This window comes from Macaca fascicularis, chromosome 1 (genome assembly GCF_037993035.2).
Source record: "Macaca fascicularis isolate 582-1 chromosome 1, T2T-MFA8v1.1".
Lineage (NCBI taxonomy): Eukaryota > Metazoa > Chordata > Mammalia > Primates > Cercopithecidae > Macaca > Macaca fascicularis.
The window spans coordinates 196,514,576-196,528,098 of NC_088375.1; the positions used below are offsets into that span (position 1 = coordinate 196,514,576).

General features: G+C 37.0%; 1 non-coding gene across 1 annotated transcript; it reads right to left on the minus strand.

Annotated features, from left to right (window-relative positions):
- Positions 1 to 7,193: 7,193 nt before the first annotated feature.
- Positions 7,194 to 7,300, minus strand: LOC123570831 (U6 spliceosomal RNA). The gene has a single exon (XR_006695046.1). It is a non-coding gene; the product is annotated as a U6 spliceosomal RNA (small nuclear RNA).
- Between the last annotated feature and the right edge of the window lie 6,223 nt (positions 7,301 to 13,523).

A 13,523-nucleotide genomic window follows, 5' to 3' on the forward strand; every position in this document is an offset into this window, starting at 1 on the left:
CATACAGGTCGACAGGGAAGTGGGGGAAAGCCGGCTCTCATGCAGCCCCAAAGGCCGGTCTCACTCCCACTGATCCCCTGACCCCAACAGCACTGAGTTTATTTCCAGGCAGTCGGTGAGCAAGGCTGAGGACTTGCCCCAGGCTCCAGACCTCCCCACTGGGAAAGCAAACAGGGCTTTCAGATTTTGCACCTCCCTACCTGCTGCAATTTCTGTGCTGTGTCTGCATTCCTGGTTCACCCTCTTCCCTAGATTATGTCCAGAAAATTTCCTGTTAGGTTTAAATTGTTACAAAGAGTCAGCTGGAAGTTTCCTTCTCCCTGTGGTCTTTCCCCAGTTCCACTGGCAGGCCTCCCCAAGGACCCCTGTGAGACAAAGTCAGAAGTGACTTCCTCAGGGACTGAGGGTCCCCACAGGGCTCTTCCCGCTTCTTCCTCTACCCTTGTATTTCATTCAGCTCTCTAAGTTTGTCTCAGCTCCAGGTAAGGTCAAATCTTTCTCCCATGATCTGGACCTTCAAGTTCCCAAATGAAAATGTATGTTCAGGGGCAGATGATCTTCCTTTCACACTTTCACACTTTGGACACTCACAGTTTTTCAACTGTCTCCAGAAGCCTGCAGCAGCAAATCCACTTCCTTCAAAGGGTCTGTGGATTCTCTCTGCTTTCCTGGTATGTTCCTGCAATAGTTCTTGGAGCAAAAGTTCATGATCTGTTCTATAAATTATTGAAAGAGAATAATTGAAAGCACCAACTATAATTGTGGTTTTATCTATTTCTCCTGTGGTTCTATTAGCTTTTACTTCACGTGTTTTGGAGATCTGCTATTTGATGCATAAACATTCCAGATCATTGACTGGAATGATCAATGTGTCCCCTTGATAAATTGACTCCTTTATCATTATGAAATGATCCTCTTTATCCCTGATAATTTTTTTGTGTATGTGTGCTGAAATTTTTACTTGGATATTAATGTAGGCACTTTGACTTTCTCTTGATTAGTGCTGGCATGGTTTCCTTTTATTTTTAACCTATTTATGTGTTTTTAAAGACACACACACATACACACACACATGTGGGATTTTGAAGGTAGCATATATTTGAGTATTGCTTTTTAAATCTAATCTGACAGGCTGCCTTTTAATTGGAATGTTTAGGCCATTTATATGTAATGTAATTATTGTTATGGTTGTGTTTAAATTTACCACTTTCCTATTTGTTTTATATTTGTCCTCACTGTTCTTTGCTCCTCTTTTCCTCCTTCTCTGTCTTCTTTTGGTTTAACTGTTTTCTATGGTCTCATTTTATCTCCTTTGTTGGATTATTAGCCACAATCTTTGTTGTGTTATTTTAATGGTTTATTTTGGGTTTATAGTATACATCTTTTACTTACCACAGTCTAACTTTCAGTGATAGTGTATTACTTCATGTATAGTAACTGTACATGTATACTCTAGCACTGTACATGTATACTTTAGTTTCTTCCCTACTGGCCTTTGGGCATTGTTATCATACATTTTACTTCTACATATTTTATATATCTCATAATATGTTGTTATTATGCCTTAAGCAGATGATTATTTTTAAAGATTTTAAAATAATAAATGAAATTATTATTATTATCATCATTATTATTATTACAAATCTACTTATGTAATACCATGTCCTATACTGCTCAATACTTTGTGGAGATCAAGGGTCAGAAAACTTTCTCTGTTAGGGGCCTGGTAATAAATACTCTAGACCACGTGGTTTTTGTTACAATTATTCAATTCTGTCATTGTAGCATGAAAGCAGCTGTGGGCAATAAATAAATGAATAGGTATGGCTGTGTTCCAATAAAACTTTATTCACAAAAAGAGGTAGCAAATCAGATTTGGCTCATGGGCCATAATTTGCTGACCCCAATATATCTAGGTTTCCATCTGGTATTATCCTTTTTTCCCCCCTGCTTGAAGGACTTCCCTTTACATTTTCTATTCCACCAGTCAGCTTGTGATTAACTCTTTCAGCTTCTGTATGTCTAAAGAAGTATTTATTTTGCCTTAACTTTTAAAATAATTTTTGCTTAGTAAAGAGTTCCAGGTTGACATTTTTTTTCTTACAGAATTTTATTTTATTTTATTATTTTTTGTTTGGGTTTGGTTTTTTGTTTTTGTTTTTGTTTTCGTTTTTGATTGAGACAGTCTCGCTCTGTCCCCCAGGCTGGAGTGCAGTGGTGGTATCTCGGCTCACTGCAAGCTCTGCCTCCCGGGTTCACGCCATTCTCCTGCCTCAGCCTCCCGAGTAGCTGGGACTACAGGCGCCCACCACTGCGCCCGGCTAATTTTTTTGTGTTTTTAGTAGAGACGGGAGTTTCACCGTATTAGCCAGGATGGTCTCGATCTCCTGACCTCGTGATCCACCCACCTCGGCCCACCAAAGTGCTGGGATTACAGGCGTGAGCCACTGCGCCCGGCCTTCTTACAGAATTTTGAAGATTTTGAGCCACTGTCTTCTAGTTTGCGTTGTTTCTGACAAGAAATCTGCTATCCTCCTTATCTTCATTGCCCTGCATGTAGAGTATCTCCTCTACTTTTCCAATTTTATCTTTGTCACTGATTTAAAGCTACTTGATTCTGATATGCGTTTGTGTATTTTTTTTTTTTTAATTTCGTGGTTTGGGTGTTCACTGACCTTGAATCTGTGAACTTATAATTTTTATCAAATTTGAAACATTTGATCACCATTTCTTTAAATACTTTTCTCTGCTCCCTCTCTTTTGGGAACCCCATTTACACACATATTTGACCACATGAAGTTTTCACTGTTGATCTGTGTGGGTTTTTTTTGTTATTGTTTTTGTTTTTGTTTTTAAGTCTTTTCCTTTGTGTACTTTATTTTGGGTAGTTTCCATTGCTGTGTCTTCAAGTTTACTACTCCTTTCCTCTGAAATGTCTAATCAGCTATTTCCCATTCATTGTATTTTTTATTTCAGATGTGGTTGTTTTCTTCTCCAGAAGTTTGGTTTTAGTTTTTTTTAATATCTTCCATGTCTCTACTTAATGTTCAATATTTTCTCTAGCTTGGTGAACATATAGAATACAGTTATAATGACTGTTTTAATGTACTTGTCTGCTAATTCTATCATTTCTGTCATTTCTGAGTCAGTTTTGATTGATTTTTCTCCTCATTATAGGTTTTATTTTTCTAGTTCTTTGAATGCCTGATAATTTTTTTTACTATATGCCATACACTGTGAATTTTACCTTGTTGGGTGCTGAATATTTTTGTATTCCTAAAAGTATTCTTGAGCTTTATTTGGAGATACAAATTACTTTCAAATAGCTTAATAATTTGGTTCTTGCTTTAAGTTCAATTATCAGGGACCGGCAGCATTTAGTCTAGGGTTAATTTTTCCCACTACTGAGGGAAGACCCTACTCAGTACTCCAACTGATGTCCTATGACTTATGAAGTATTCTACTCTGGCTATTGGCAATAGACCCTTCCTATTCTTGTGAGTTGTAGCACTGTTTCCTCTAATCTTTTGAGTGGTTTTTTTAGTCCAGTTGTTCATATGCATGTGCTGATGATTATTCTGTTGAATACCCAAGGGAAGCTTCTGTAGATTTCTGAAGTTTTCCCTGTGTGCAGCTCTCCTTTTAAATACACTACATTGGGAATTCTAGATTCTTTGTTTTTCTTGACTTCCAATTCTGCCTCCTCAACTCAGGGATATTGCCAGGCTCTGCCATGGTTCTGCCTTCCTTGTGATGGTCTGCAAACTTCCTTCAGGAGGTAAACCAGGTCAATAATAGGGCTATATTTGTTTCCTGTCATTTAGGGATTACTGTCCTTCATTGCCTGGTGACTAATATTTTCACAGCTATTGTTTCATATATTTGGTTTGGCTTAAAAAGAAATTGTTTCAGACAGGAAGTTAAATTCAGCCCCTGCTACCCCATACTGGCTAGAAGTAGAAGTCCTATCAATTCATGTTTTCAGTAATTAAGAAAAGAAGGAAAAAATTTTTTCGTATTTTCCTACAAAGTTATCATTTCTAGTGCCCTTTATTCCTTTCTGTAGAGCTGAATTTCCATATGGTCCCGTTTCTTTTTAGCGTAGAGAATTTCCTTTAGCATTTCTCCTTTTATAAATATTTATTTTTTAAAATTGACAAATTAAAATTATATATATTTGTAGTATATAGCATCATGTTTTGAAATATGTTTACAATTTGGAATGGTTAAATCAAGCTAATTAGCATGTCTTCCTTTCATACTTATCACTTTTTTGTGGTGAGAATGCTTAAAATCTACTGCCTTAGCAATTTTCAGTTATATAATGACTGTCATTAAATATAGCCACCATGATGTACAATAGATCTTTTGAACTTATGTCTCCTATCTAACTGAAATTTTGCACCTTTTGACCAACATTTCCCAATTCCTCCCTCCTCCTCTGCCCAACTCCTGGTAACCACCATTCTCATCTCTGCTTTGATGAGTTTGTCTTTTTTAGATTCCACATATAAGTGAGATCATGTGGTATTTGTCTTTCTGTGCATGGCTTATTTCACTTTTTTTAATTTTTATTTTTTCTTTAAGCTGCCAAGTTGAAGTGGAATTATTTCACTTCACATAATATCCTCTAGGCTCATCCATGTTGTCACAAGCAACAAAATTTTCTTCTTTTTAAGAAGTCTTTTTAAATTTAAGAATACTCCATTATGTATATATACTACATTTTTAAAATCCTTTCATCATTGATGGGCACTTTGGTTTTTCTGTGCCTTGGCTATTGTAAATACTGCTGCAACAAACATGGAAATGCAGATATTTCTTTGACATACTGATTTCATATGCTTTGGCTATATACCCAATAGTAGGATTGCTGGATGATACAGTAGCTCTATTTTTAATTTTTTGAGGAATTTCCATACTGTTTTCCATAATGGCTGTACTGATTTACATTTCTACCAATAGTATACAAGGGTTTCCTTTTCTCTACATCTTTTCCAGCACTTGCTATCTTTCATCTTTTTGATAATAGCCATTGTAACAGGTGTGAGGTGATATCTCATTGTGGTTTTAGTTTGCATTTCCTTGATAATTTGTGATGTTGAGCATTTTTCTTATATACCTGTTGGTCATTCGTATGCCTTCTTTCGAGAAATGCCTGATCTTTATTTCCTTTATTCTACTAATTTCATATTAGCTTGTTCTCTCTCTCTCTCTCTTTTTTTTTTTTTTTTTTTTTGAGACAGAGTCTTACTCTGTAGCCCAGGCTGGAGTGCAGTGACATAATCTCAGCTCACTGTAACCTCCACATCATGGGTTCAAGCGATTCTCATGCCTCAGCCTCCTGAGTACCTGGATTATAAGCATGTGCCACCACAGCTGGCTAATTTTTGTATTTTTAGTAGAAAGGGGGTTTTGCCATGTTGGCCAGGCTGGTCTTGAACTCCAGACCTCAGGTGATCTGTCCACCTCAGCATCCCGAAGTGCTGGGATTACAGGCATGAGCCACTATACCCAGCCTAGTTTGTTCCTATTTTAGGCTTAGTTTGTTCTTTTTTCTCTGGTTCTTTGAAGTGTCATGTTAGATTGTTTATTTGAGATCTTTCTTCCTTTTTGATGTAGGTGCTTATTGCTATAAATGTCTCTCTTAGAGCTGCTTTTCTTCCATCCTATAAGTTTTGGTATATTATATTTCCATTTTCATTTGTTTCAAGATTCCAAATTTTTCCTTTAGCCTCTTTGTTCACCCATTGTTTGTTCAGAAATATGTTGCTCAATTTCCATATATTTGTCAATTTACTGAAATTCCTCTCATTATTGATTTCTAGTTTTATGCTACTATGATCAAAAAAGATACTTGATATAATTTTAATTTTCTTACATTTGTTAAGACTCGTTTGGTAGCCTAACATATGGTTTATCCTGGGGTAGTATGATATGTGTATTTGAGAAGAATGTGTATTCTGCTGCTGTTAAATGGAATGTTCTGTATATGTCTGTTAGGTCCATTGTGTCTGAAATATAGTCAAGTTCAGCATTTCCTTATTAATTTTCTATCTGGATGATCATTCATTGTTGAAAATAGGGTATTGAAGTCCTCTACTAATGTTGTATTGCATTCTTTCTCTCTTTTCAGATATATGAATATTTGCTTTATGTATTTGGGTGCTCTGATGTTGGGTGCATATATGTTAATAAATTGTTATAACCTCTTGATGAATTGACCCTTTTATCATTATATCTTTGTCTCTTTTTGAAGTTTATGACTTTCAGTCTGTTTTATCTAATATAACTCCTGCCCTATTTTGGTTTTCATTTTCATGGAATATCTTATTTCATTGCTTCACTTTTAATCTATAAAGGTGAATTAAGTCCATATAGGTGAGTTAAAAGTCTCTTGTAGGCAGCCTATAGTTGAGTCATGGGGTTTCTTTTAATCATTCAATAGCTACAATTTTTGATTGGAGAATTTAATACATTTATATTCAATGTAATTATTGATAGACAAAGACTTAACTATTGCCATTTCATTAATTGCTTTCCGGTTCTTCTTCCCATCTTGCTGTCTTCCTTTGGGATTAGATGATTTTCTGTACTGGTATGCTTTGATTCCTTACTCTTTATCTCTTGTGTACTTATTGTAGGTTTTTGCTTTGTGGCTACCATGAAGCTTACATAAAACCACTTATGGTTATGACAGGCTATTTTAAGCTGATAACAACTTAACTTAGACTGCATTTAAAAAACTCTACACTTGCTTTTTCCCACTCACATTGTATTTTAGTCACAATTTATACCATTTTGTATTGTGTATCCCTTAACCAGTTATTTTACCTATTATTATTTGTAAATAGTTTGTCTTTTAACCTTCATACTATGAATATTTGTGATTTATATATCACCATTACCGTATTAGACTATCCTGAATTTGACTATATATTTACGTTTATCAGTTTTATGCTTTCATATGTTTTCATGTTGCTAGTTAGCACTTTATATTTCAATGTGAAGATCTCCCATTAGCATTTATTATAAAGTAGATCTAGTGGTGATAAACTCCTTCAGCTTTTGTTTGTCTAGAAAAGTCCTTGTCTCGCCTTCATTTCTGAAGGACAGATTTGCCAGGTTCAGTATTCTTGGTTGCCAATTTTTTTTTCTGTACTTTGAATATATCATCTCATTCTCTTCTGGCCTGAAATATAAAATACTTCACAAATTTGCATGTCATTCTTGTGCAGGGGCCATGCTAATCTTCTCTGTATCATTTCAATTTTAGTATATGTGCTGCCAAAGTAAGCACTAGCACTTTTTGTAATTGTGTCACGCATGATAACATATTAGCTTGCTTTTCATTTATCTGAAAATACCTATTTTATCTTCATTTTTGTAAGTAATTTTTATTTGGTACAGAATTTTAGGTTGAAAACTTTTTTCTTTTTTTCTTTTAGCATTTTAATTATGTCTTTTGACCTCAATTGTTTCTAATGAGAAATTGGCTTTATCTGGGTGCTTTTTATATTTTCTGTTTATTTGTGTATTTTAGGAATTTAACTTTGATGTGTTACATGTTATTTTCTTTGTATTTATCTTGTTTGGGGCATGTTTTGTTTTTTGGATCTATGGGCTTCTTCTTTTTGATCAAATTTGGAAAATATTTGACCAATTTTTTTCAAATATTTTTTCTGCTGTGTAGTTCTTTTGCCCCTCTTTTTCTGGAACTCCAGTGGCCATTTTCTCAGCCACTTGATACTGTCCCACAGGTTGTTGAAGCTCTGTTAATTGTTTTTCAACCTTTTCTCCTTCCATGCTTCTGCTTGGATAATTTCTATTGATCTATATTCCAGTGCACTGATCCTGTCTTCTTCTTTATTCAATCTACCATGATATTTTCTAATTTTTTTTTTTACATTTCAAATACTGTATTTTTCAGTTTCTAAAATTTCCTTTTAGTTCTTTTTATAGTATTCATATTTCTTCTCAAATTCCTCATCTCTTCACACATTAAAAATGAATACATCTTTTCCTATAGATTTGTTATTATATTTATCACAGCTATTTTTAAATTCTTGACTTAGTTCATTTGGACTGCTATCAGAAAAATACCTTGAATTAGGTGGTTTGTAGACAACAGAAATTTATTTTTCACAGTTATGGAGGCTGGGAAATCCAAGATCAAGGCATCAGCAGATTTAGTGTTTGGTGAGGGACCTGCTTTCTCTTTGTGTGTGTGTGTGTGTGTGTGTGTGTGTGTGTGTGTGTGTGAGAGACAGGGTTTCACTTGGTCGCCAGGCTGGAGTGCAGCAGCACAATCTCAGCTCACTGCAACCTCCACCTCCCGAGTACAAGCAATTCTCCTGCCTCAGCCTCCCAAGTAGCTGGGACTACAGGCACGCACCACCACGTCCAGCTAATTTTTAGTAGAGTTGGGGTTTCACCATGTTAGCCAGGATGGTCTTGATCTCTTGACGTTGTGATCCACCCATCTCGGCCTCTCAAAGTGCTGGGATTACAAGTGTGAACCACCATGCCCAGCCAGGACCTGCTTTCTTGTAGACAGTGCCTTTTTGCTATGTTCTCACATGGTGGAGGGGGTAACTAGCTCTCTGGAGTGTCTTTTATAAGGGCACTAATCCTATTTATGAGGCCTCTGCCATCATGGTCTAATCTGCTCCCAAAGGCCCATCTCCTAATATTATCACATCAGTAATTAGGTATTAACATGAATTCTGGGAGAACAAAAACATTCAGACCACAGTAGTTCCCTTCTGCCAATTTCAGTATCACAGGTTTGTCACTTCGTTTTTATCAGCTGATTTTTTTTCTTCACTGGGCTACATTTTTGTCTTTTCGTATGTCTAGAAATTAAAATATTTTATTATACATAGATAATTTTGTATTCTGTTATCTTTCTTTGAAGAGTATTGAGTTTTGCTCTAATAGGTAGGGAAATGCCCATCAAATTCCCTTGGTCTTTTATGGAGTTGGTTTTAAGCTTTGTTAGGGAAAGTCTGTTTTGATTTTCCCCTTAGTCCTATGGTGAATACCTTAATCTTGGAATATGGTATTTAATCCTAGGGTGTGGCCCTTCTGGGATTTCAGTGCAAAGCTTGAGGTACTTATTAAGGCTCTCTCATTGGTTGGTACTTACACTTTAAACCCTGCCTCCATTGTGGGCAGCTACTGAATCCTCTGCTCAGTTGTGTGTTTTGGGTTTTTTTGTTTTTCTTCAGGATTCCAGCTACTGTTTCCCCCATAGGCGTCGTGCAGTCTCATCCCACACATTCAGGGTTTAGGTGTCAGCCAAGGATTTGAGTAGAATCTATATGCAGATTTGGGGGCTCCTCTCTGTGGCTTCGTTCTTTCTGGGATTTCCCCCCTTCAACATCTAACTGCTCTGGAAGACCCGATATGCATCATCCAACTCCCCAATATTACTGCAGCTTTTTGCTTCAGCTCTATCTGAAATGCCCCACCATGCCACAGAGACTAGCAACTGCCCTCAGATGAAAGTTGAATAAACTAGATCTCAATCAGCGTGGTTCTCATCTTTCAAGGGGACAAATCCCCTCTAGTTTCTGCCTGATTTGGGTAATTTCCCAGTAATTTCAAACCATTTTTTTCTATTTTGTGCAGAGTCAACAAATGTTATCGGTAGGAGAGTTAGTGCAATACAAGCTACTCTGCCGTTACCCTAAGTTGGAAATCTCCTGGTTTCTCATTTTTAAAATGAGGATAATATCTACTTCACAGTTTTTTCCCTCTGTCTGAGAATTAAATAGGAATATATATGTGAAATGCCTGGCATGGATAGATATTCAGGAAATGTTAGTTTCCTTTCCTGTATGTTGAATTGGCATCTGCTTCCTTTTTGCTTCCCTTCACTAGTCCTTGCTTTTTTCTCTGTGTCCACCCCACACAGGTCTAACTTCTTTCCCATCTGACAGTCCATCAGGGATTTGATGACAGAGATCATATCCTGTGCCTCTACATCTCCTTTATCTTCAGGCTAAAAATCCCAGTTCTTTCTGCCATTTCTCAGGCCACAGGTTTTCTCTAGGGAACTTGGAGTCCTTATAATGATTCTATTTTTTCATGGAGGAATGTCCTAAACTCAAGCTCCTGGTTTTGCCATTTATAAACTCTATAATTTGAGCAAGTCATCTTTTGAGTTTCAATATCCCCATCTGAAAAATGCCATTATAATTCCTATCCCATCTGTATCTTGAAAACTCAGGACCTCAAACTTTAGCCAATGATGGTGAGAGGGTCTGAGGAGACGTCTCCACCTCCTAGATTCCTGCTGGCACTGATGGAGGGCCTTGGGCTCCCTTCTCTGATTACCTTGGTGGGGGAAGAAGAGGGAACAGGGGCTATTATAATTCAGTCTCTCTCCACAAGTGAGGCCTGTGGCTAATTTTCTCTTGAATTACCAAGGGCAATCATGTTTTCCTGTTTTAGGTTTCACTTTTTCCTCCGAAAATCACTCAGCCTAGTCTCATATGTTAAATCCATATTCTTCCTATTATCACAGCTTTGACCCTATTCTTTGCAAAATAATGCTGCTCATATTATGTTATAGATGCATTTTCCTATCCATCCTAAGTGTCTCTGAAATACTGTAATCAAATAATATATCCTCTCAAAGTTTCTCTTTGATCCCCAGATTTATTTAGGGGGAAAGGAGAGTGATAGTGATTTGTTTATTCTCCAAATGAGAGAAAGCACTAGCAAAGATATAAGAATTCCTTTATGAAGTCCTTACACAAGTAAGGTGATCATAAAATGTATCATCCAAAGCAGTATACTTTTGAAAGTGAAAGGGGGTACTATTAGTAATTACGCTATGACTGACTGCCTCAGAAAAATTGCAATGTGTGTGGCATTGTGCAATTGGGTACCTCAGGGCCTGATTTCTTGTAAAGGTTCCTGATTCTTGAGGAAAAAATATGTTTGGCAACCAAATCACCAGATACACAGATGAACAGCTCTTTTTTTCTATTCATCTATAGCATCTTTCCTTCTCAGGAACTTTATCGTTAGGGAACTCACTCCACTAGTGCAAAGGACTTAGGATCACCTGCGCAGAGCCATCAGCAAAAAGGACTGATCTGGTCACTTTTGTCTGAAGCACGTTCTCAGCTATGAGGCAAAAACTTAAGCTCACATCACCTTCCTGCAAGTCAAGGACTCACTGCCCCTCATTGAGTTGCGTCCTGCTTGGCTAATATCTGTTTACTCACACAGCTCCTGCAAAAGGTCACTGCTTTCCCCCAGAGGTGCTGGTTTACATGTAATGGAGCTGCAAAATGACCCTCCTCTCCAGTTCAATTCAGCCCCGGTCCCAGACCATGCCTAAGTTCGAAACGATATTCAAGAAATATACATGTTATACTCATCTTCTTAATTTCTGAACAAGCTGCTTTTTCCTGCCCTGCACTTTTCCACACTGCTACTATTGTGTCTAGAGTGCCTTCCTCCTTTCTAATCCTTGTGCTATCTGGTAAGATTGTACTCATTCATCAAGTCCCAACTCAAATATCGTGTGCTCCATGAGGCTTTTCCTGATGCTCCCTCACCTCCGTTAATCTACTCCAGGTGTCACAGTCAATTAGGATTTGCTTCTGCTAATTTAATTTTTAAAAAGCATGTCCATGGCTTAGAAAAGATACTACTTGTCTTTCACATAGAAGAAATCAGAAGGTCAGTAGTCCAAGGCTGTTATGGCAGCCCTTTGGTGCCATCAAAGATTCAGGCTCTTACCTTTCTGCTTTGCAATCCTCAAAGTCACCTCATGGTTCAAGGTAGCTGCTGAACCTACAACTGTATGTTCATCTGACAGCTGGAGAAGAAATATTAATAACAGGAGGATAAAAAGTTTTCTTAGCTATTAAGGTCCTTTTTATGTTAATATTGTGAATTACATGAAAATATTTTTCCTTATGTTAAGCCAACCTTGAATTCCTGAAATTAACCCACTTTGGTCAAAATGCATTATCCTTTATATACATTGCTGGATACCACTTGCTAATGCTTTAAGATTTCTGCAACTTCTCATATGGTTTTGTCAGTCTTTGGTGTCACAATTATGCTAACTTCATAAAACAGATAGAGACTTCTCTTTCTTTTTGACATTTTGGAATATTTATGTAAGATTAAAATTATTTGTTCCCTTGAATATTTGGCAGAACCCACCGATAAAACCTCTGGTTCTGGAGTTTTTTCTTTATGAGAAGACTTTTAACTATTAATTCAAACTTTAATAATTATATAACTATTTGGGTATCTTGTTTCTTCTTGATAAATTACATTTTCTAGGAATATGTTTATTTCATCTAATTTTTCTTTGTCTGTCTCTTTGTCTGATTCTTCCATCTACCATTTCTGCTGCATTTCAGATACTATCTTGAGTTTGCTCTTCCAGTTCATAGATTCTCCTTTCAAATATATCTAGTCAACTGCAATTCTTATCTATTGAGTTTTCTATCTCAATTTTTATATTTTATTTTTATGATTCTCTTTGGTTCTTAAAATCTGCTTGCTCTTTTCTGCTGTTTTTGAGCATTTAACAGCTTTAGTGAGGTATAGCTGACATACCTCACTATGTCAATAATGTGCCAATAAATGGCACATTTTATAGTGTACAATTTGATAAATTTTGACCTATGTATAGAACTTGTGAAACCATCACCACAATCAAGAAAATGAACATGTCCAACAGCCCCAAAAAGTCACCAATTCCCTTCTGTAACACTTCCTTTCTGTCTTTCTCACCCACCTCCCATCTCCAGGTGATTTAATTTAGATGTTTGACCCCTCCAAGTCTAATGTTGACACGTAATCCTCAATGATGGAGGTGGGGCCTGGTGAGAGGTATTTGGACCATGGGGTTGATCCCTCATGAATGGCTTGGTGCTGTCCTCACGGTTGTTTAAAAGTGTGTGGCACCTCCCCTATATCTTTCTCCTGCTCTCGCCATGTAAAGTGTCTGCTCCTACTTTGCCTTCCACCGTGATTGTAAGCTTCCTGAGACCCTCACCAGAAGCTGAGCAAATATTGGTGCCTCACTTGTAGAGCCTGCAGAACTGTGAGCCAGTTAAACCTCTTTTCTTTATCAATTACCCAGCCTCAGGTATTCCTTTATAGAGATGCAAGAACAGGTTAATACAGAAAATTGGCAACAAGAAGTGGGATGTTGCTATAATGATACCTGAAAAATGTGCAAGTGGCTTTGGTACTGGGTAACAGGTAGAGGTTGGAAGAGTTTGGATGGCTCAGAAGAAAACTGGAAGATGAGGGAAGTTTTGAAACTTCTTACTAGATAAATGGTTGTGACCAAAGTGCTGATAAAAATATGGACAGAGAAGGCCAGACTGAGGAGTCCTCAAATGGAAATGAGGAAGTTATTGGGAACTGAGTGAAGGTCATTTGTGTTATGCCTTAGCAAAGTTCTTGGCTGCACTATGTTTATGCCCTAGGGATCTGTGGAAGTTTGAGCTTAAGAGTGATGACTTAGGGTATCTGGC